The following is a 22829-nucleotide window of genomic DNA, read 5'->3' on the forward strand; positions in this document are numbered from 1 at the left end:
AATACAAAAAATAAACACTTTCAAAGGAGAAGGTTTACTGTCCGTGTGTGTCAAATGTGTTTTGGGATCCGAATGTACATATAAACACACGGTATATTCGGCTTGGACAAACATTCTTTGTGGATCTTGTAGTCACATTGATATACTGGAGAGGCGCCTTTTAATGGCCATTGAACATCGCCGCAACTACATTTCCCATAAAACCTTGAGGGTCTCTTACTGCCGCACACGGAAGGTAAGTTCCTCCTGTCATTTCATACAGTACGAAGCACCATCGTGTTGTAATCTCTGTCGTCTTTGAATTTGAGTGTGTTTCGATTGAAGAATATGATAAGCAAACGAAGATGACGGGCTAAACTATTTTGCTTCAGTGAACGTTTCATAATGCTTAGCAGTTAGGATATATTACAGAGATGCATTGCTTCTTTACTGCCTATCTGTACCGCTCACGTTGTGTTCTGTTCGCAGTGCGATCGCTCCCGCTGCAACATAGTTTCATCTCTGTAAAATAATTGTGTATGTTGCAAAATCATATGCTCTTACATTATGAAATGGTTATATTGAATACCAGTATGACATCGTGTCATAGAATTGCTTTGTTGGGTAGGCCATGTTTCATCTTGAATTGGCATATTAGATTTTTGAAAGAACCCCGCAAAGTTGACCTTGTAAAAAATTACTTTTGGGAAAATTAAATAAGGTCATGCTGTATGACCTTATAGATATTTGGCTGCCACGCTACATTTTTGGGAATAGGCCTGTTGTATAGCCTTATTATTATTTATTGTTTTACTTTGATAGCCTACTTCCTTTCTTCTGGTGAAGTGTGACACACTTTTGATTGGCCTTGGCTAAATCAAATATCTAAATGCCTCAAATTGCTCATGCCATGACAGCATTCTCATCATTAATGATCAACTCACAGTGAGGTTATTTAGACTCAACTGTGAAAGGTGAACAGCTCCATAAGGAAAGTATCAATGGGATTTGTCAGCTCCATTGTTGAATTGGCCTCTTAGAGGATACTAGGCTGAATTCCCATCCTGATGGATATGAAGTGATACAGAGTAGAGTTGTTCAGTAAAGTTGATCTAGATATGGAACTGGGATAAGTGAATTTATCTGCCACATTTAAAACAAACCTTGGTAATAGGCTATACAATATATACCCTTTGCCTGTTTCTCACCACAGAAATGGGCAAGCCAGCTTTTCACTGTGTCAGTGTCAAATCCCTGGGGATGTAAACTGAAGACCATAAAAACAATGTGACAGTGTTACAACAGCACTGTCCCACCATTCACAGTGGATGTGAAAGAGCCAGATAGGATGCAATGCGCTTGGACAAAAATGATTGTACTCTATTTTACTGCAAGTGTGACAGACTGATGAAGATGTGCTGTGTTGTCAAGAGACTACATTTTAAAATAAAATGTTAGCTATTTAGAAAACCGGATGAACTCCAAATGACCCAGTCACACACGTATATCCTGTAAGCACATGATATACGTACCCTAAAATAGGGGGAATATGCATACAAAGTGTTGAACATTTCTGAATCTTGAAAACAATATGTACACAAATACCAACACATAAAAGCTAAGAATCTCTACTTTAACCTCAGTAATTGTTTGATTTAAAATCCAATTTCCAATCTTTTGGAGCATAGAGCCATAAGAAGAAAAAATGCTTCACTGTCCCATTACTTACGCAGGGCACTGCATATAGTAAGCTGTGCTTGATATAAAGTTTAACCACAATACTTAACGTCTGCATGTGTCCTCATGTTACTGGAATCAACTGAGTGATGATTTCACTTTACATCTTTCGGCTTTGAGTAAACTTATGTGGCTAGGCCATCCAGAGGTGGAGGTGGTGGGTCATGGGAACAGTGGGGGTCCAGAAGTGACCAGCTGGAATTTTTAATTTTACGAAGTTGATTAAATACATTTTAATTAACTGGTTCTCAGTGGTACTGTTCAGGGATGTCACATGGCTCCTTCTTGTAATGGGGACCATCTGTCTCCTCGGCAAAAATAGATGAATAAATAAATAAAGAACAAAATCTTCCCGTCTTTACATGTAAGGGACACCTACTCCTCTCGACCCTAGCTGAACTAAACAGTACACCCACTTGGAGCTGTAAACTAACTTAATTATGTTGTATTAACCCTACTCCTAAGTCAATACCCAGGACAATTCTCTCAAGGTATCCCTTACAGTGGTTTGCCATTTGGAACCATATGCGCTCCCAGATTTATATCTGTATGGTTTTGATAATGTCAATTAATCACACATACCCTTTGCCCACTCTAAGCACAAGACAACTCACGAATGACAGTATTTCAGACATACATCCCTGTTATGCACTATACAGTCATGCATATATGTACATGCAGTATAAACAGTTCATATGAATATATCAGTGATACTGGCCCTCAGTGATTCACAGCTAAGGGAACTGGCATCAATTATGCACCATTTATTCATGCCACTGCAATACCTAATTGATTTGATTCTCTTTGCTTCATGTTTAATTCAACAGACATGTGTTAATTTCTTTATCCCTGTAATGTCCCCAGTGTATCTATCACGTACAGTATTGTGTTGGTGTAGTGTGTCAGTACTTGAGACCAAAACACATTGATCCTACTTGAAGTTCTGGACATAAAATGTACAACATATAACATAATATATGCCCAGCTCCATTGTTGAATTGGCATCTTAGAGGATACTAGGCTAAATTCCCATCCTGATAGATACAAAATGCTACAGTATAAAGTAGAGTTGTTCAATCTAGATATGAAACTGGGATTTGAACATGCCAGTTCCTGGTGACGGGCCCCACACTAAATCATAACAACATCACACGTTCACATTTTATTGCATAGAAACCCTGCACTGTATTCAGGTCAGTGTTCTCCCACTTTGAAAGTCAAGTGACCTAAAAATAAAGCAACAAAAATACGTGCCGAGTTCATCCAGTCATCTCTGACTGTTCCTTGAGTCCTTAATACTTTCCGAAAGGAGAGCGGGTAGAATAGAGAAAACGAGAGAGAGAATGGTGCTGCTGACAGGACGAACAGTTCCTCACTTCTAATTCAGTCACTGTGTGTGTGTGTGTGTGTGTGTGTGTGTCTGTGTCTGTGTCTGTGTCTGTGTGTGTCTGTGTGTCTGTGTGTGTCTGTGTGTGTCTGTGTGTGTGTGTGTGTGTCTGTGTGTGTGTGTGTGTGTGTGTGCGTGCATGCACTCTCCGAGGTCAGGTTGAGTGTGACGGACTGCAGAGAGAAGACCTGCCGAATTATTTTTTTTACTGTGAGGTCACCGGGTCAGTGCCATTGCGCTGGGGGAGGGTGGCCAGACTCTGGGCAGAATATCAACTCTCCTCCTCTCCTCCTCTTTTCCCCACATTTACATGGAACCTCACATCCAACCTGGTCTCTGCCCCTGCAGGTAAAGAAAAAGGAGTCAGAAGGAAAATCTGCTCACTCTGCATCAGCTCAATACAGTGCTGGTCTACTCTGGAGCCGAGGTCTCAGACAGGTAAAGATTCTAAAGTACACACTTTAATGCTGTACCAGTTCACTTTGAGACAGTCTAAACTGCAAACTGTTATAACATTAATTAATGTAGTCATGTGTCGACTTGTGCTTTGGTGTGTATGCTTTGGTGTAATATATGCAGAGACAACAACGATGAGGATAAGTCAAGTCATTGTTCAAAAGGCAAATAAAGGCTCCATAGCACCACAATCAAACATGCTTATACTGATGCCCTTCAGCAGAGCCTACCCTGTTAGCGTTTGTTTTTGCTCATGTCTCAGCACGGGGGCTTAGTGTACGTCAATGTCAATGGCAGCCCAACAAAGGAGCAGAGCTCCAGCCCATGGTGCCCAGTGGATGACAGTCATTCATTCCCAATCTGTATTTTTGCTGTTAATCCGATTGGAGACAAAGGCCTCGCTTCCCAATCACATTAAACTAGTTGGCATCTCCTCAGTCTCTCTCACTTCTTAATCCATTTCAATATGGAGAGACAGAAATGTTACTTTTATCTAATTGGGCACAACAGCAATCTGACTGAGATAATTGGTAATATCTGATTTGGAGAGGGGCAGAGGGAGGGAGAGAGAGGGAGGGAGAGAGAGAGAGAGAGGGGGAGGGAGGGAGAGAGAGAGAGGAGGAGGGAGAGAGAGAGAGGGGGAAAGAGAGAGAGAGAGAGAGAGAGAGAGAGATCGAGAGAGAGAGAGAGAGAGAGGGAGATCGAGAGAGAGATCTCTTTTTCTAAATAGTTGTGTGTCATATATTTGGTCACTGTACGACCGGTGAGGTCGATTTCTGAATATCAGAGAACAATACTTCTACTACAACAAAAATTCAACTCAATAACACCACATTGTACATGTAGAGGGAAAGGTTAACTCTAAAGAAGACAGCCCAAGCAGTGGTGGATATTCTTGTTTTGTGTTAGCCATCTAGCCTGGGGCTAAGCGATTGCTGCCCAGTCCTTTGAACCAGGTACAACTGAACTGAATTCTGGAGATGGTTTTAGCCAGCAATATAGAGCTATTCTTTGTGTCATTGTGAAGCACCCTTCAAACAAAGTGAATGTGTTCTGATTGGCCAGACTACTGTTTTAATTTCACCTCTCAATCTCTTTTATCCTCACTGGAAATGTGTTGCTTCTATCCTCTGGAGGAAGGTAGATAAAGTCTACCTTATTGTGTTACTGCAGCCCATTACCAATGTAACCTTACAGAATACTGTTATCTCCACACTGTGGTGGTACTGCAGTACACCTCTCTCACCACTAGGGATCTCCTATGTCTCCTCATTACCATTCAGTGAATCACAATGACAAATTGAGACAGATGCGCAAGTTCAGTGTATCATTTAACTTCAAGCTCATCATGTTTGCCTGCCATTATTCTGCAATTTATTTTCTTCTTCTCTTGTCCACATTGTGCTCTGTGTTGTCAACCTATACATTGAGTCTGACAGCACAACAACCTTTCCACAATAATTATAACAATTTGTTGATATGTATTACAGTAGGTTTCAATCATTGCACGTTTTGAATAAACTTGATATCAAAGCAAAAACAACATTTAATTTGATTGGAATGATAGTCATGAGGAGGAGCTACATAAGGGTTACAATGAACAGTACATTTTGCTTCTAAAGTGTGCGTGTGGGGTTGGGCCGTGGGTAGGAGCAATGACTAACATGTTTAGCAATAGAGACAAATTCCTGTAAACTGTAAACACAATTCATCAAGTGCACCAAGACAAGCCCAGGTTTCCATTTGAAACAGTGCAACAGCTCAGCTTAAGTTAAGAGACCACTGGCTCAGAATACCAATATTCATTCGTTATGAATTACAGATCATTTTGAAACTATTACGCTTTTTAATGTTCTTGGCTCTCACTCCGATTCTCTTGCCTCAATTATGTGTTGTTTTTCGGTATTTCTGTGTGATGCTTCTTCCACCACCGGCTCATCCGGTCGGTTCACAGGGAATTTATGACTGGGAGTTGATCTAGTATCATATTTGTGCATTATCTCCAGCAGCTGGTGGATATGCATGGTATGGTGAGCAATGATAGGAAATATTAGCCCCAGTAAATGCCACATTTCTTTATATCACATCAGGAGTGCGTAACCGGCAGCTAGAAATGCAACAGAGCCTGTCTAATTGCGTTTCTTTACATGTACTCATTACTTATATCTGGTCACAAGGGGGAAAAAAAAGAAAGAAAACTGTTATTAATCAGTTTAATTGGATTATAATGCAAGACTTGATCATTGGGGATTGGTTGCAGGAATGTCCTGAATGTATCGGCCTACATCTCTCTGGTGGATGTATGGATAGCATGGACATTGGAACATTAACCGTCTTGTGCTGTGGTGGTAGGGTGGGAGTGAGTCACCATTTTCTTTGGTGAGGTATAGATGAGGTGCTAAAGAGTACCTAAGAGCTTTAGGGCTGGTTTCCCAGACACAGATTAAGCCTAATCCTAGACAAACCATTTTAAATGGCTATTTTCCATTGAAAGTATGATTAAATCCAGGACCATACTTAATCTCTGTCTGGGAAACCGGCTCATAGAGTGTACTACACAAACTATTGTCCTGGTTCTTAAAAGCACTGTTGTTTATAGGTTGTGTTCACGTTCTGTGGTAGAGGTTACCATAGCAATATCATGATGCTATTTGTATGGAGGTAAGGCAGGTGAACTGGTGTACCTTGATATTGAAACATTCATTGACCTGTCACTTTGCTCTTATATACTGTAGCTCTTGTCTAACCAGAGCAGTCATCAACTCTGCTTTGGAGATCATCTCTCATTCCGTAACACTCTATACCAGTATGTACTTCTGTACTACTTTCATCCATGGAAGTTTCAGACTATGACATCACATCATTCATTTGATTGGAGGTTTGATCAAGGTCATCCACTACCCTGCATCATGCTGCCTTAGGTTGAGTGCTGCTGGATGAAATCCAAGAGCTGTGCTGCTGTCTCCTCTCTTTCATCTGTCAAACCTTTCAAATCCACCACTCAAATGTCAATATGGCTTATCATTGCATGTTAAAAAAGGGATTTTAGACTTTATTTGGTTGTGGTGGGTTAGGGTTAGGGTTTGCTGTTAGTTAGACAGGAGTACTAACTGTGGGGGTATTGTGGCTTAGATACATGAAGTGCGCCAGTCTTTCAATTAACTGATGTAGATCCAATGTGTGCCGTACTAATATTGTGTATGCGGGAGCATATATACATAGAAATTATTATGTAAATGCATCATTTTTTGTGCCAGGAGGACTCTCACAAAGCGCCATTGGTGTCATTGGTTAAGATAATTCTAGGGTACAGCAACTGGCAGTTCTCCTGATCTAATTTATTTACAACAAGCAAGAAACTCAACAAGATGCTTTCATTTTGAATGATCACATTAGCCGTTCTATAAATGTAACAAATACATTAAGAATGGAAAAAAAGCAACGGATGTGTCAGTTTGCATTTGGACATGAAACACACAATGTCATCTCTGCTTAAATCTGCAGCAAACTAAGATCTGTCCTGGCTGTCTCTTTAATTAAAAGTTATGCGGTTGTTTTTGGCTCGGGTTTTGAGGAGATTTTGAAGGTCATTGGCATTGGAATTTATTTAATTGAGGTTGTTTTAGTTTCAAGCCCTTCTGGCCATGTTTCCCCTAGATGAGATGCAAGCTACTAAACAAATGGAGGCATACTCGAAGGGCAGGGATTTGTATGGTGAAGCCTGGTCAGTCTCAGGCTACAGACATTACTGTAGCCTACATGAGACCTCAGTCAAATCGGCCATGGTTTTAGGTTGAAAAGGCCCCCTAGGCGTTCATTTGGTTTCCCTCGCAGCCTCCACTGTTTGGGTGCAGCTGGATGAGAGTCAATAATACTTTGCATTAGATAAATAACAGAACAAAATTACCATTGCGAGAGTTGTCTTCATGCATTCTCGTCCGATCATTTGGACTTTCCTGACTGTGAATGATTTGTAATTGATTGGGGTTGCAACACTGCTGGAAGAGGCTATCATTGAAATACATTAAAGTTAAGCATAGACCTATACAAGTCAAAAACCTGTGATAGGTTCACACTCCGATATTAACATGTGAATTCTTACCTCCAGCCTTACCTTGTGGGCACTGAATAGAATGGGCAACCATTATTCACTGTGAATTACAGTTTTCTGGGTCTTCTGTGATGGCAGCTCTCCTGAGATTTTGCCCCAATTGAAGTGACTGAGGAGAAAAAGTCTCTCCTGTTAACTCGAGGAGTGATCTGATGTGATTTCTACTCTTCCAGTCTCTCTCTTTCTCTCTCTCTCTCTCTCTCTCTCTCTCTCTCTCTCTCTCTCTCCTTCTCTCTCCTGAGCCTCTCCCTGGGTGTCCTCTTTCCGTCACTCTAATCAACCCTTTTAATTACCATCACTATCAGTCGCCCCGTGCCTCCTTGTCACCTCTGGGATATTCTGTAGGGGAAGGGAGGAGAGAGGGAAGGCAGGAGAAGGGAAGGCTGACTTGGAGCTCGTGGGGGAGATGGTGGGGGCCAGTGCCTGGGTAATAGCAGGCCTCTGCCAGTCCATCAACAGCGTTGCCAGCTCCCGTCTCCCCCTGCCCGCCGGGCGGCTTCCAGAGATGTCATGATAAATGGCTATTTCGCTTCAGCTTCAACCCAATGTCCTCTTAAGCAGAGGAGAGACTGAGGGTATTTGGGCTTGCGTTCAATCAACGCTACCCCCGATAGGATTTGTCCTTTTACACAGGGAAAAACAAAGTGCATGCGTGCGTCTGCCGTCTCTTTCATTAAAAATGTACATGTAGTTGAGAGACATTAAGAGACATGGATGGCATCCAAGCACCCAGGGAAGGTCGCGCCACCTCACAAGTTCCCAATTCATTTTGTGGATTAATGGCTTGATTTGACATGTTTTGTGCTCTCAAGGTTTTTTTCTTCATCTTATTTCCTTTCCATCCCCCCCTCGACGTCTATATTAGAGGTGTATATGAGTATTATTCTGGTCTGGCTATTAACTATGCTTGGTTATTATTATGTTAAATCAACCTTGTTATTCCAAGGTTATCTTTGGAAGGTCTAAACATGTCTTTTCCGACATGGCTTTGATCTGACACATAAAACCTGCACAATAAATACATCATGATGTGAATCTGAATTATGGAAACATTAAGGTAGGTAAGGGTAAATATTTCATCTGCCCCACTGCTGAACCAAGTCCAATTTTAATTGTTTATGAAATTCTTTTGGCATCACCCTCAAGCATTGCAACATCAGAAATCTAAAAATAGTTTTGTTTGTGGCATGTATCATGTCCTGTGAGATGCAATTTATTTGATTTTTGTTTTTGAACAGTAATTGCCACTTAATAATTTCCATTGGTGACATCTCAATTTAAAAACAGCCACAATCATTGGTAGATATCTCCCAAAATACCAACAAAGTACTGTTAGTCGTGAAATCCAAGGCCCATATCCCATACTAATTCTCTGTAGACAAGTGACTGCATTTGTAACAAGCCGACAGCCATAATCTCTTTCTAAATTCATATTCAAATGTATAACCTCCTAATTCACAACCCATAGGTTTGATTACAAGTATCTTTCAAAAACCATTGTGACAGAGACTATGTTATTATTCAACATAAAGGCTGCCATGGCCTTCAATCCACTCCTTGTCTTGTGATTCTCTCTTCCATGTGCTCCAGGCTTCATCCCTCTCTCCACCCTTCTCTCTATCACTCTCTAATTACCCATCCCTGGGACCGTGAGAAGCCAACAAGGTTGAAGGTAAGTGTATTTATTGCATCACTCCGACAATAAAATTGACCCACTTCATTGATTTTCCTCCTCTTGTGTTTTTTTTGCACGTTGGTTACAGATTGCGGAATTGTGTTTGTTTCGTCCCTTCCACACTGACTGCTTCTGCTGAAGACACTGGGCAGCAGATGAACCCAAGCCCTGTTTCCATACTCCTAAAACATCCTTCCTTGAACAAATCGCTGATCTGACATGACTTGACTGGCGAAAGCAAGGCAGTGAAAGGCTTGCTTTGACCAGTCCAAACATGTTAGGTCAGTGAAAACATCAAGGAAGGAATGAATGAAGGATGCATTTTAGGAGTATTCAAATGGGACCCTAGAGGTTGCTGCAGCCATGTGGCTCACAGGCCTTTTTCTGTGGTATTACACAATGCTTACACACCAGGGTAGACATTATGAATACACACCACTACTGCCATTGAGGACTGGTTATTGATTAGCTACTCTCTTTTCTTTTTTGCTTTAGTGAATCACACTTTTTACCAGTTAAAAAAGTGGGACATTCCTCTGCTGTCTCAAAGGAGAAGTCTTTAGTTTTGCCTCATAAACATTTTGGTTTGTAAACAGAAGGAGGGGTTCGGCAAATGTAACAAACAAACCACCCCCAAAACCAAACGCTTCAGTTAACAAAGAGAAATAGAGTACGTATGTATGTTCACTTTGGACAGAAACAATCAATCTGGGATTCAAACAATAACAAAGTGGTCTCCCTGACACTTGTTTGGTAAACAGCTGAGGGATGGGGCTGGAGAAATGTTACCACTCTCAAATTCATAGACAGAGCTATGGATGCTTGACTAACCATCCTTGAGATCCTGATGTATGACTGACCATCCATGAGATCAAAATGATACTGTTAACCATATTTTGAAGCTATTCCCGCTGGTACCATATATACTGAAACATTTATGCACTCACTGCAATGTAAGTCGCTTTGGATAAAAGCGTCAGCTAAATGGCATATATTATTATTATTATTATTATTATTATTATTATTATTATTATTATTATTATTATTATTCAGTGTTTGTTTACATTATTTACAAACAATGGAATAAGACAAGCTTATATTTGGCTTCTGATGGGGTAAGACAGTTCAACGAAGCTCATGAGGTATCTCCTGTATAAGTTATAAGAATCAATGGCTCTATATCATTCATTTTAATATCCAAAAATGAATTTACCAATCCCAGATTGCTTCTTTAAGGAGTGCTGCTTTACAGTTGCATTTGTTGAGCCTGTTAAAACAACTGTACAAAAGTACAATATCACTCTGGGCATTATTATGAGAAAAATAGAAATTGATGACGGTGCATCCCTGATTTTACATAGCAACAATAGTTATGTTAAACAGCTCTTTTTTCCTCCTCTACTCACCGACTTGTTAGGGTATCCCAAGCAACGGTGATATACCGTAGTGCGGGCCCTTTACACTTTGTATGAATTACTACAGTGTCCACCCGTTTTTTACCGGTGGCTTCGGCCAACAGACATGGTCAGTTCACCAACACCTCCACCTGACGCAGTGGACTGATGTCATAAGCCGTTTGTCATCGCCACGACCGCCCTGGGTCCTGATCTCAACTGCCCACCTCCCCAGGTGTGGAGTGTGTCATAATGTGAGCTCTATACCCATGTAGCCTAGCCATTCCTAACACATTGCCGAGGAAATCAGAGAGAAGTCCTATCTGATTTTGAGGATACAGAGAATGGTGAGGTTATGTAAATGGTGTCATAGGGTGGTCTACTAGCATGTTAAATCACCATTATAATGCAGTTACGGTCCAGCTATACAATATGCTCTTCTTGGTGGCCAGCACTAGGCTAGCTAACTACTGCACAGCTGGTCTTGAATCCCCACCTGTCCACTGGGAGCAGTTTCCTAAACCAGCACTGGTGGACCCAGGCCTAGCTGTAGTGCTACGGTGGACCCGGTCAACAGATGTTTGATTTGGGCACCATTCCACTACAGCAGTTGGTCTTAACCTCCTTCAATGTTTTATTTGTCTTGGCCGGCGAATGAACACATCTAGTGGCTAGTTTTGAGGAAAATCAATTCTATAGCCTTCAGGACTTAAGCACTTATTACACTTCATTATTTTACTCATTTGTTGTTGACTGCAAAGAGAAACTACTGTAAGCCACAGAAATAGGCCAAATTAACCTGCATTTTAGTAAATCAATTATTACACTATGCACTAGACAGGTAAATTTGGAGGGCTCTGTAAATGTTTATTGCAGGGAATTTCACTGGGGGTAATTCTCATTAATTTGGTGCATTTTTAAATCATAATTGGCATCATACTTTCATGGATTTCTGGCAAACGTTTCATTGTTTAATTTAATAAATGCTTTTTGTTTAGCTCATGTTTTGTGACATGATTAATACAGCATTTCTTTACGTGCCCGTTTCCCTGGGCCATATATAGACTCAGGGCTTGTTTAAGATGATTTCCTAGGCTGTCCCTGTGTGTATCCACATCTCCTGCTCAGGAGCTTGAGTAATCATCATGCTATATACCTCATAGATGAACACAGATTGTCTTTGGGACCACCTAGACTGCCTGACTTATTCTAATTACTCTACATCACCCCTGTCGAGAGCTGGTCTCTGTCAACCGACAGAGACTTACATTGAGAAAAATGACTGTGTTGAAAGCTATTATTTAGCAACGCCATGCAAATATTTTAGATTAATTCTAATTCATTTATTATCATATCTTCCCTGACGTCACGTGTTTACTGATTGTCGGTTGCTGGTGCATGTACGTATGTACGTATGTGCGTGTGCGTGTGCGTGTGTGTTTGTGTGTGTGTGTCTGTGTTGGTGACCGGAATTGACTGTGTCCCGTCTGTATTCCTAAAACCATGCAATGCCGTGGATTCGGTCCGGGCTCCTTTGGGAATATGAATCATTGTCCATCCACAGTGTCTGGGTAATTACTCATCCCTGGCAGAAGGGCTGGTGTGGACTAATGCAACCCCCAATGCACTTCCCCTCTAGCCCAGCCTCCTAGAGCAGCTTCAGTGGACCACTGTGGACCACAGTTTGATCACTCCAAAAGGTTGTGTTGATGACACAACCTCCCCAGGAGAATGTTTTGTGGATCATTATACTGAAGAGGAGTTGGTTGGTTCAGGAGTAAGACAGGGTTATCATTGTTTTTGGGTGGATAATGTCATGTTATGCAACACTCAAGCTCTGCCTTAAATGTTCAGTGAGTCCATGTGTTGAGTCAGCGTGACATTAGTTATCAGAAATCTAAACGACATATGTAATGTTGTTATTACAGTAGGTCACTGTTATTTAGACCTTTTTAATGGCAGGTTCAAGTACAATGTTTCTGTTTTTTCTCATATGTATTGTCCATTTGATTATATTGTGTAAATTGTTGTGGTAATTGTTAAATTGTACTTGTTATTGTTCATGTTGTAAGCAGGGCTCCCCTGAAAAAAGGGACCTTGGTCTCGGTGGGACACCCTGAATAATTAGAGGTTTAATAATTATGTTGATAATAATTCACTGGTACTTCTGAGGTCACAGATCAATATGATGCAATGCTACAGAAGTTGTTTTGTGTTTGATGGCTGATGAGGTCACTGACTAGGTCATCTGACCTCCATGTCAAGGACATAGCGGACACCCACTCCTGGACCACTGTGACTCTGAAGATCACCATGGACTCTTACATGGCTGTACTCAAGTACCTAGTCAAAGCTGGTATGAGAGGACTGGACATATTGCACTAGTGGAAAAAGAGTACCATGTACTGTAGAGTGTTTTCGAGGAGGTTGAAATGGCTGTATGCGGCATGTTAGAGTTTGTAGAATGGAGTTCAGCCCCCATTTGTAAATCCAAATAGCATACATGTATGATTCTGAATCACATCTTTTTGGATTGAAAATATAAAGGTGATGCTTTATGCATACTCTACACATTTCAGGCCTAGTTACCTAATGCATCATTTGAAAATAATATCATAAAAAGTTCTCAACAATTCTGAAAGAGCCTTTGTGTCATGGTGCGTGCGTGTAAGAACATCCTTTGGGGATGTTCAGTGGCTCATTTTGACTCATTTCAGTAATGGTTGCTTTATCTTTTTGAATTCTAATTTCCCTTCTATTTCCAACCTAATGGAAAAGTTTTAGCAGTACATTGAGGTGGATTCTACCTTTTACACCAGAACTTGGAGTTTAGAAACCATGACAGCTTCATGGCAGGTAATTTCAACACTTATTGTGCCATTATGTCAAATAGATCTCTAAAAGGCTTGGCTTTTATCTCTTGGTGCTTATTATCAATCCACATTTGTCATAAAAAAGAAGAAAAAAAAAGAATTCAAAGCGCTCCAAGTCATTATGTAAAACCGGTATATGTCTTAGAAAGGGTGTTAAAGTGTAGTTATTAAAATCACCACTTTTAAGTAAAAGGGGATTACTTTAGAATCGGGTGAGCTAGGAGTCAAATAGGTGGTTTATGCATTAACGGCAGCAGCACTTAAATCAGGGCTCACAGCTTTCTCCAACTCCAGCAGAAATTCATTCAGAAATACATTTCCGTCACCTAAGAAAGCTGTAGTAAAAATGACCTTTTTAAATCTTTCCCACTACTGCATTTAGGGAACTGGGGCTTTGTCTAGTTGGAGGGTTTTACGATTTTTAGCAGATGAGTGAATGAATAATACAAAAATATAAATTCTCAGCAAAAACTCTTATACTCTTAAAGCGCTCCTCTAATTTGTAGATACTTTCTATTTGTGTTAGAAATTCAGGTACGACCCTTGACTTCCAAAGAACCCCAGTCTGTGCAAAAGTTACTAACTAATCATGTGTGAAGAGCTACTAACTTAAGTTACTTACTTAACTGAAGTTACACTCTTCACATGATTTAATGTGGACTCACTGACCATTCTACCCGTCCACTAAATGTTGTGAATGGTCAAGCTTATTGGTGTGCTATCTGGGAAATAGCCATGTTTTCCCTTACCAGTAATGTCCCCCTAGTTTCCTCTGTAAGCACTATTGCAGTGAGGAGGGAGGGTATAGTTCTGAGAAAAAGCCCTGAGTACAGACAGATCGCTTACAGAGATAATTGTCTCTGCTGAGAGAGAGGACCACAGCTGTTTCTTAAAAGTGCGCTGCTTTTGGAAAACACTGCATGTGGCAGGCTTATTGTTTAAAGAGGGAGTCTGCAAAGTGTGATGGCAAAATAATGTGAGGCTTTTGGCGAATAAGGTGACTATTAGTAGACATATATAGCTTTGTTGATGATTTCCTGCATAAACCTCCTAGGTGCGCTGTTGAAAATGTTGATTTGTTGAATGTTGAATTAGTGTGGCTAGGGTAACACATTGAGAGGATCGTGCCTGTGGTGTATTTTATGAGGCATTTGATTTGAGGTGAAGTTCAACATGCCATATCGTATGCCTTACATGCTGCATGCATATTTAATATTGAGGATGTCACTTTGAGATCTTGCTTGGTTATATGTGATACATTATTCACAACATACCTGTATAATTCCCAATGATCTTCTCGCATTTTGCACCCAGAGAGGATTCAGTCAATTCTATAAGAATTGACACTAAAAGGTTCAAACACAAAATAAATCAATATTTAAAATGTTCCCCCCGCCAATATTTGACAATGAGCATGCCGTGAAACAAACAGTCAGTAGTGGTCCACTCAAACTTTGAAGGCACTTTTGTTTTGCTTCTCTTCCCATGCAAAATAGGTTTTGGCTTTGTTTTAATGATGGTGCTAAAATGTTTTCACAATTGCTTTCAGTGAGACTCAAAATAAGATGCAAATCCCCAAAGCTGTTTTTAGAAGTGGGACGTAGAATTATCTTAATGTGTTATTTTTCCCTGGCAATACATATTCAATATTTAAAGGGATGTTTCATTTTGAGAAGCATTTATCAAGTTGACAATACATGTGTACTAGTGCATATGTGTGCATGTGAGTGTGAGTAAACTGAAATATTTCAAACACTTTAGGTTTTTGGGGTGAAGTTTACTTCCAGGTTTGACAATGAAAATCTATTTTTAACAGGCATGTTAAATGCATAGCTTGGTATTCCCCACACACTTGCATTGTTCACTTTGCATGAGCCTGTGTCTTAAACAATGAAGAATCTGTTTTCTTGCGGTGTCCTGCTCAGCTGGAATTCTGTGACTCGGTGAAGCCACTACAGTGAAACTCCATCAGCCATGCCCTCCCGTGAGAGAGCAGGCATTACAGTGCCATGTCTGGGAGGTTTTAAACTACATTTGAAAGGTTTATAAACTGAATTGTCCATCAACTTTTTTGCCCCCGTGATCATTTCTGTTCTGATCACCAGATATCAAGCTGTGATGCAATGCTGCAAACAACATTTCCCTGAGGGAGCAAACTCATTATCTTATCTGTTGGTTTGGTACGAGTTTCTTTACATCAAAGAGAATACGTGCTGTCGAATCCACGTGCAACGCCTCATTTGCATACATTGCCGTCCGCTGTATTGGAGTGTAAAGAGTTTGATAGAATGATGCTGAGCACATGACCACTCTCCCTGTATCTTTTTCTCTCCGTCTCTCTTCTACCTCAGCTTTTCTCTCTCATCTCTTTCTCTCTCTCTGTCCAACACCTCTCACTATACGTTTCCCTCCTTCTCTCCCTCCTTCTCTCCCTCCCTCCCTCCCTCCCTCCCTCCCTCCCTCCCTCTTAACACCCTACCATCTCTCCCTCTCCTTCTGTTGCTGGACTCTCTGACACTCTCAGGCTCTTTGGCTGGTCAACAGAGGGAAAAGTATCCTCTTTTGACCATGGCTTAAGTGAAATCGTTGCCTTCCCTTTCATGAGCGGCCATATTGTTTCCTGCTTTGATGTGGGTGCTCTCTTTGTGGTGGGGGAGCCAAGCACAGCCCTACCTGCCTGTCGAGCTGTCCAGATGGATAGCCAGGGAGCGGACGTGCGTTCCTCTCACCATCTGCCTGTTATCGTCACGGACACCCCTCTGCCGGGCGGCACAGGCAATACCTGGTCTGGCCCCTTAGGGAACCCAGCCACACGCGCACACGCACACACACACACACACACACACACACACACACACACACACACACACACACACACACACACACACACTGTACACACCACTGAGCATCAGAGGGTATTAACAGAACTCCCTGCACCGTATGTAGCCTCTGCACATTAGATGTCTGAGTGAATGCACCAACATATGGGTGACTCAGATATTTCTTGGGAATCATGGTTGGGCATTGTATTGCAGTAAAATTATTCGAGGATTGTGCAACATTTGTGTGTTTTTTACAGTCCTGAAGCAGACACTTTGCAAAACGCTTTACCAGAACATATCTATTCAGCCACTTCCTCATTGTCAGTGGCTCTAATGATGATGTCAGCAGAGAGTTGAAAACTTTCACTCACTACAAAGAGACAGAGTGGTCCTACACTTTCTCTCTCCATTTGCTGTTGTTTGTAAGAGAGGACTAAAGCATTGAGTGCTAGCAGTTTCTTCATTGAGTACTAGCATCAAATGTCAAGGCTGTCAGCGCTATAGTAGCTACTCCGGGCCTCAAGGTATGAAGATGAGAAAGGCAGTTTGGCAGAGGAGCTGTGTTTTAGCTGTCAGCCTGGATGCTGTTCAAATAGCACTGGCTGCATGAATACTAAGCTTTAGCTTTCAGCAGATAACCAGTCAACAACCGATGTGCTCACCAGCATTGTGGCTCCTCAATAACACATCAGAGAAAAAAGCCATTGTTACTGATGTTTTAAAGCAGCAACTCTCCAGCAGAGCACTTCTGCTATTGTTGTGAGTTTCACACTCAAGCTGTCACTCATCCTCTCTTTCACGAGAGCAGTTTTGTTAAAAATTCTGCTCTGTCTGTAACTCTGATTGGACGGGTTGAGGCCTACTCATTCATGGTCCTTTATGACATTTGATGAAGAACTGATGATACCATACACATGCTGTATGTCATGAACAATATTTCACACATGAGAAATGTTGCATTTTCAGCAAATAAATATTATTACTGTATATACTTTTAACCTTTCAAGGTATGTCAGGTTTAACGTCTCTACAATGTGTGTTTATAGACTGTTATGGGTAAATTGGTATCTTAGTCACTTATGCTTGGACATTGCTTACATGCTGTCCGCCAGTCTGCCAATGACTGTGTGTGACTCACAGCCAAAGGACCCCATTCCCTGTTATGTGAAACCAATCTGCTCTGTACCTCCTTCAGATTAATAATGACAGCCCAGGTCAAATCCATAGGCTTTGTCTGATGGTAATGTGTGCCTTTAGTAACGTGACTCAGGGAATGGACTACGGCCTAATGTGTGTGTAGGTCTGCATACCACAGTGGATGTAATGGACTAGACATTTGGCAGGCAGGTTGTTGTACCAGTGGTTGTTGAACCAGTGGTGTTCCTTCTAAATGGCCATTTACAGAAATGGACGGAAATATCTGGACAACAGGTGCATAGGCCATGCATTCCAATGGGAGTTAAAATAGTTACAGAAAAGGCAGTGCTCAATCTCAACACCAGGTTTTAGAAAATGCTTTGCTTGTACCAAAACAGCCCTCTTCACTGATCATTCTTTATCATGGGAAATCATTCCTTGATCGCTAATGATTTATCATGGCCATTTAGCACTATGTTCTTTTTACTACCTGTAGAGGTCAAAAACGGATTAAAAAAACATGATCTATTTAAGGAGACACAAATAAAAGCAGCCTGTTCTTCTCAATTGAACTTTTAACATTCCTTTGAGGGAAGAGAAACAGAAAGGGGGAGAAGGAGAGAAGAGTGAGGAGGAGAGGACACACACTTTGTCAAGGCCTGGTAACTTGAATGGGCCTCCTGAGATAGAGAAAGAGAGCACCAGTGGTAGTCAAGTACTGTTCACATTGCCCTCTTGTAAATAAAGTTGATACCGAGGGGCAGTCTGAGTCGTCCTCAAGGTCTCCACTCAATAAGTGAGAGTCGTCAGTAGAGGAGGCACAAACAGTAAAGTGTACATTTTCTATGCCTTATAATGGATGGTATAATGGATTGTGTTCATTTAGTGTTTCCCACTGTGTGTTGTACTCACTATTGTACAAAAAAATCCATTGTACTCTTTGTAAAGAGTATGTTATACTTATCATAGGAAGGAGTGAAACGTCCCTCACCGCACAAGCACAAGTATTTGGATCTTGTCAACCTGTCTGACGGCAGGCAGCAAAGGGTGAAAGTGGAAAGGCAGGTGAAAGAGTCAGAGGTTGTGTCCTGGTTAATACCTGTGAGCCCAGGAGGGCTTATGTCTATGTAAGCTGCCAGTGGCATTTACACACACACACACACACACACACACACACACACACACACACACACACACACACACACACACTGCACTGTGATGTTCCTCTCAAGAACCTTGCTGTGAGCAGCATCACCCCAGTACAAAGCCAGGCCTCTGTGTTGGATATGTCTGGGTGAGAGTCTTTTGTCTGGCTCTGTCCTGCACAGTGGGGATCCCTGGCTTGCAACCCTCAGTGAACATACTAAACAAGTAACAGCAGCTGAAATGTGTTTTTACTCCTCCTATCCACCTGTTTTAACTCGAGGTTGATTTCCTTTACTTGTAATATCTTAAATGACCATATTGCGGTCGTGACTCCATGACTGCCTCAATTTCTTGAGAAACAACTGAAGCTAATCTATCCGATCTTAATGTGAATCGATTAATCGTCCTGTCAGTTAATGAGGTTGGCATCTGCAAAACGAAGAAACACTGAGTAATGACAAGAAGAGTAATGTTTCGCTTGTTCCTTTCTGGTTCCCCTGCCCCTTCACCAACGCACACACACACACACACACACACACACACACACACACACACTGTAGACATAAGTCCATTGATCCGCCAGTTAGAGTCAGGGCAAAACCGCTGCAGGAGAACGAGATACACTTGTGCCTATTCCCTCTAACATGTCAATATGATATCACGCACACGGAACTGTCATTAAACCCACGTCACGTACTGATCCGCACCATCTTTCTCTATAGAATGCATCAGACTTAGCGTTGGGCTGAAAGTCACACAATGTGCTGTGGTAGAGAAATATGCATTGCTTAATTTCCTGAACAGATGAATCTGCTATCTGCTTGTACTGTAGGCTTATATAGTACGATATGTCTGTGTGTGTGTCCCATATACATCATGGCGAAGGAGAACCATTATGGGATGTGCGCTGGCACGATCACCAAGGTCAGTGGCTCTATACAAAGATTGCAGCAGTGATACAATCAGCAGCAAACACATGCACTGGCGGTTGGGTGGGTTAGCGACCTGTTTTACTGCCTAATGCCCAGGCTTCATAAACCCCTTGTCTGTAAAACCCTCCATCTTGGTTTGTTGTCTCCGTCTGTCTATGAAATTCAATACATTTTTATCAGGTGACTTTCAATACTCTTAGGGTGGGGGGTGGGGGGAGATACAGAACGTGTTTGTTTACGTCAGTGCCACCACAGTTCTTCAGAGTTCTGATGTTCTGTTTTTTCAGGCTTGTTTTGTTAGTGGGCCGTGTGCTTGGAGACGTACATAGTGATTTTCATGACAAGCAGCGTTGAGTAGGGCTAGTTACAGTAGAAGAACAGCAATAGAGAAACAACTTTAATTACATTTGAATTAAAGTGTATGGTATTATCAATGCATTATAGCCTGTATGTTTTAATGAAGTACTGCTACAGTATAAATGCTTATTGACAGTCTTAACATATACTATGAGTATCATAGATAAAGGACACTATCAATTATATCCCAAACAGGTGATTCAATGAACAACCTTACTAAAACAGTTTTTAGTAACAAACTCCGTCAGACTAAGCATGGATGTTCACTCCTTTACTTTGTCCTCTCCCTTCATCCCTCTCTATCCCCCCACCATCCCTCTCTTCCATCCTATTGGCCAGAATCAGTCTAATGCTGCTGGAGTGGCTCTCTGTCCACCTCGGTAATAGCAATAATGATTTGTAATGTACAACTTACCTTCTGAGTCACTCAGAGTCACTCACAGCATCTCATATAACCAATAGATCCTGCTGAATCCGGATAAATGCTAGTTATTATTTGCACACACTCCAGCGCAATCTTGCCATTTTGTCCATTCAGAGAGGTCTGCCTAAAAAAAGGCACAGGTAAATCTATGTAAATTGCTGGTTATGTGGTCAAACCAGAAGTTAATACCATGGTGTCATCCAGTCATTTCTTTATGGTTGGAAACAGACATTCACACTGACACTACGCCTCCTTTATTCATGCCCTTTCATTTATCACCACCTAGATGAATAAAATAACTATGAAAGAGATTTTACAGCTAAGCCAATACTGCTGTACCTCCGTCTCAACTTGTGCTTTTTGCTCAGTGGAAACACACTCAGTATTTGATCGTGGAATTGTTTGAGAAGTGGCAGCAAACCAAAGCAAGGAAGAGAGGAAAGGATGGGGGAAGGAAGGGGAGGCATGATGGAAGGAAGGAAGGAAGGAAGGAAGGAAGGAACGAACAAAGGAATGAAGGAAGAAAGGAAGGAAGGAAGTGATGAATGCATGGGGGAACAGAAGAAGGAAGGGAATGAATGGATGGAAGGAGAGAGGGAATGAAGGAAGGAAGAAAAGAAGAAAGGAAGGAAAGAAAAAAGGAAGGAGAGAAGGAAGGAAAGGAATTGATGGAGTAAGAAAAGGAATGCATGAAGGAAGGATGGAAGTAAGGATATTTCAAATATCAGAACTGGGCCACTGAGTGTGTGCTGTCCTGTGTGAATTTGGGTCCCATACCAGACTGGGCCAGCAGAGGGAAGAGCTCAGCTCAGGATTGATGTGCCTCTCCTCTCCTCTCCTCTCCTCTCCTCTCCTCTCCTCTCCTCTCCTCTCCTCTCCTCTCCTCTTCTCTTCTCTTCTCTCCTGTGTCTGTCACCACAGCTTCAGTCACTCAACAATCAGCTAGTGTAGGAGACAGTGTAAGGCAACATTTTGCTGCTCTGGTTTGAAGACATGAGAGCTCCTGGCCAATGTGTAGAACCTTTCAGTGTTCACCCTTTCAGTGTTCACCCTTCACCTGGCCACATTCCCCTCTGTCTCCTTGGTACAGTAGTATTATACTTTTGAGCAGGATATGAGCTATTACGCAGGTGAAACATTCTTCTGTACAGTACTGTATGTCAGAATGCTGCACTGTGGGAGTTATTCATGTGAGTCATACTGCAGGTTGGGCTGTGTAATGTGATATATTTTTGTTCTGATAAATAAAACCTTCATGTCCATGAAAACCCAATGGAACATCCACTACCATTATGTTGCCATGGCTTACATATTTTCAATCCCATTTATTTAGAATGTAACATTACTGTATATTCATTTTATTTGTGGTATAACAAAACTGTACACAATCTTGAGCTACAACTGTCTAGGGAAATGTCTTCTCCATATTGTTTTTTATTTTTTGCTACAGAAAGTTTTTACAGCTTACTCTACATTGCCCACCTGAGGAACAGCAATATCAGCAACAAGCCTTGCATATTTCCATAGTTTTTACAGAGAACAATATGTCTTATCTCAGGTTATCTGTCCTGCTGTTGGCTCTCTCTCTCTCTCTCTCTCTCTCTCTCTCTCTCTCTCTCTCTCTCTCTCTCTCTCTCTCTCTCTCCTTCTCTCGTATTGTGGGACTTGGAGGCGGCTCTGGGACATTAGCTGGCCTTTGTTTTACGACGCTTTACGATGCAGATACAGCCATGACTTTAGCAGCCCTTGATGAGCCGTTTTACATGCTAATCATTTGACATCCTGCTCACCGGGAAGGGAGGGAGGGATGAAGGGAGGGAAGGTGGGAGTGGGGGATGATTTCTTTTTTTTTCTTTGGTAGGCAGTGATGAAATCGATGCATTTTTTTCTCTCGATGTCTAAGCTGCCCAAAAATTTGGAGGAAACAACAAGCATACCACTTGGAGATTAGCTCGGTCTAAAAGTGTAACTAATTATTTTCCGCTCCACAAGCTGTGCCACACTCCAGTGTATCAATGAATACCATTAGATGAGCCTAAGTTAACTGAGATGTGAGCCTCTGTCACACGGTTTGGTCTATGTAAAAGACACACACACACACACACAAACACACACACACACACACACACACACACACACACACACACACACACACACACACACACACACACACACACACACTCCCTCTCTCTTTCTCTCTCTCTTCCCAAGCTGTATTAGGTATAAGGACTCAGAGGATAGAAGGAGAGGAGAAAAAAAAAAAAGAGCTCAATTACAAAACCAATAAAGTGTGAAGTACTGTGGAGGAGAGGAATTACATCTCCATCCCAATGAATGGCCTGCAGCTCTCCTGCCTCCACTATCATTGTCTCGTCCTCCTCTCCGCTGACAAGTTTTTA

At 41.6% G+C, this 22829-nt stretch overlaps 1 protein-coding gene across 2 annotated transcripts in view; it reads left to right on the forward strand.

Annotated features, from left to right (window-relative positions):
* Positions 1–209: 209 nt before the first annotated feature.
* The window catches only part of fhit (fragile histidine triad diadenosine triphosphatase), a 158740-nt gene continuing 136120 nt past the window's right edge, over positions 210–22829 (forward strand). Inside the window, exons 1-3 of one of the 2 annotated variants that reach the window (XM_083667766.1) lie at positions 210–235; positions 3452–3541; positions 9261–9342. The gene's annotated coding sequence lies outside the window, so the exon portion shown is untranslated. Of the gene's footprint in view, positions 236–3451; positions 3542–9260; positions 9343–22829 lie in introns of those variants that run through there. The other variant, XM_083667767.1, reaches the window with a different exon arrangement.

The sequence above is a fragment of the Argentina silus genome (genome assembly GCF_951799395.1).
Source record: "Argentina silus genome assembly, chromosome: 4".
NCBI classification, from domain to species: Eukaryota; Metazoa; Chordata; class Actinopteri; order Argentiniformes; family Argentinidae; genus Argentina; species Argentina silus.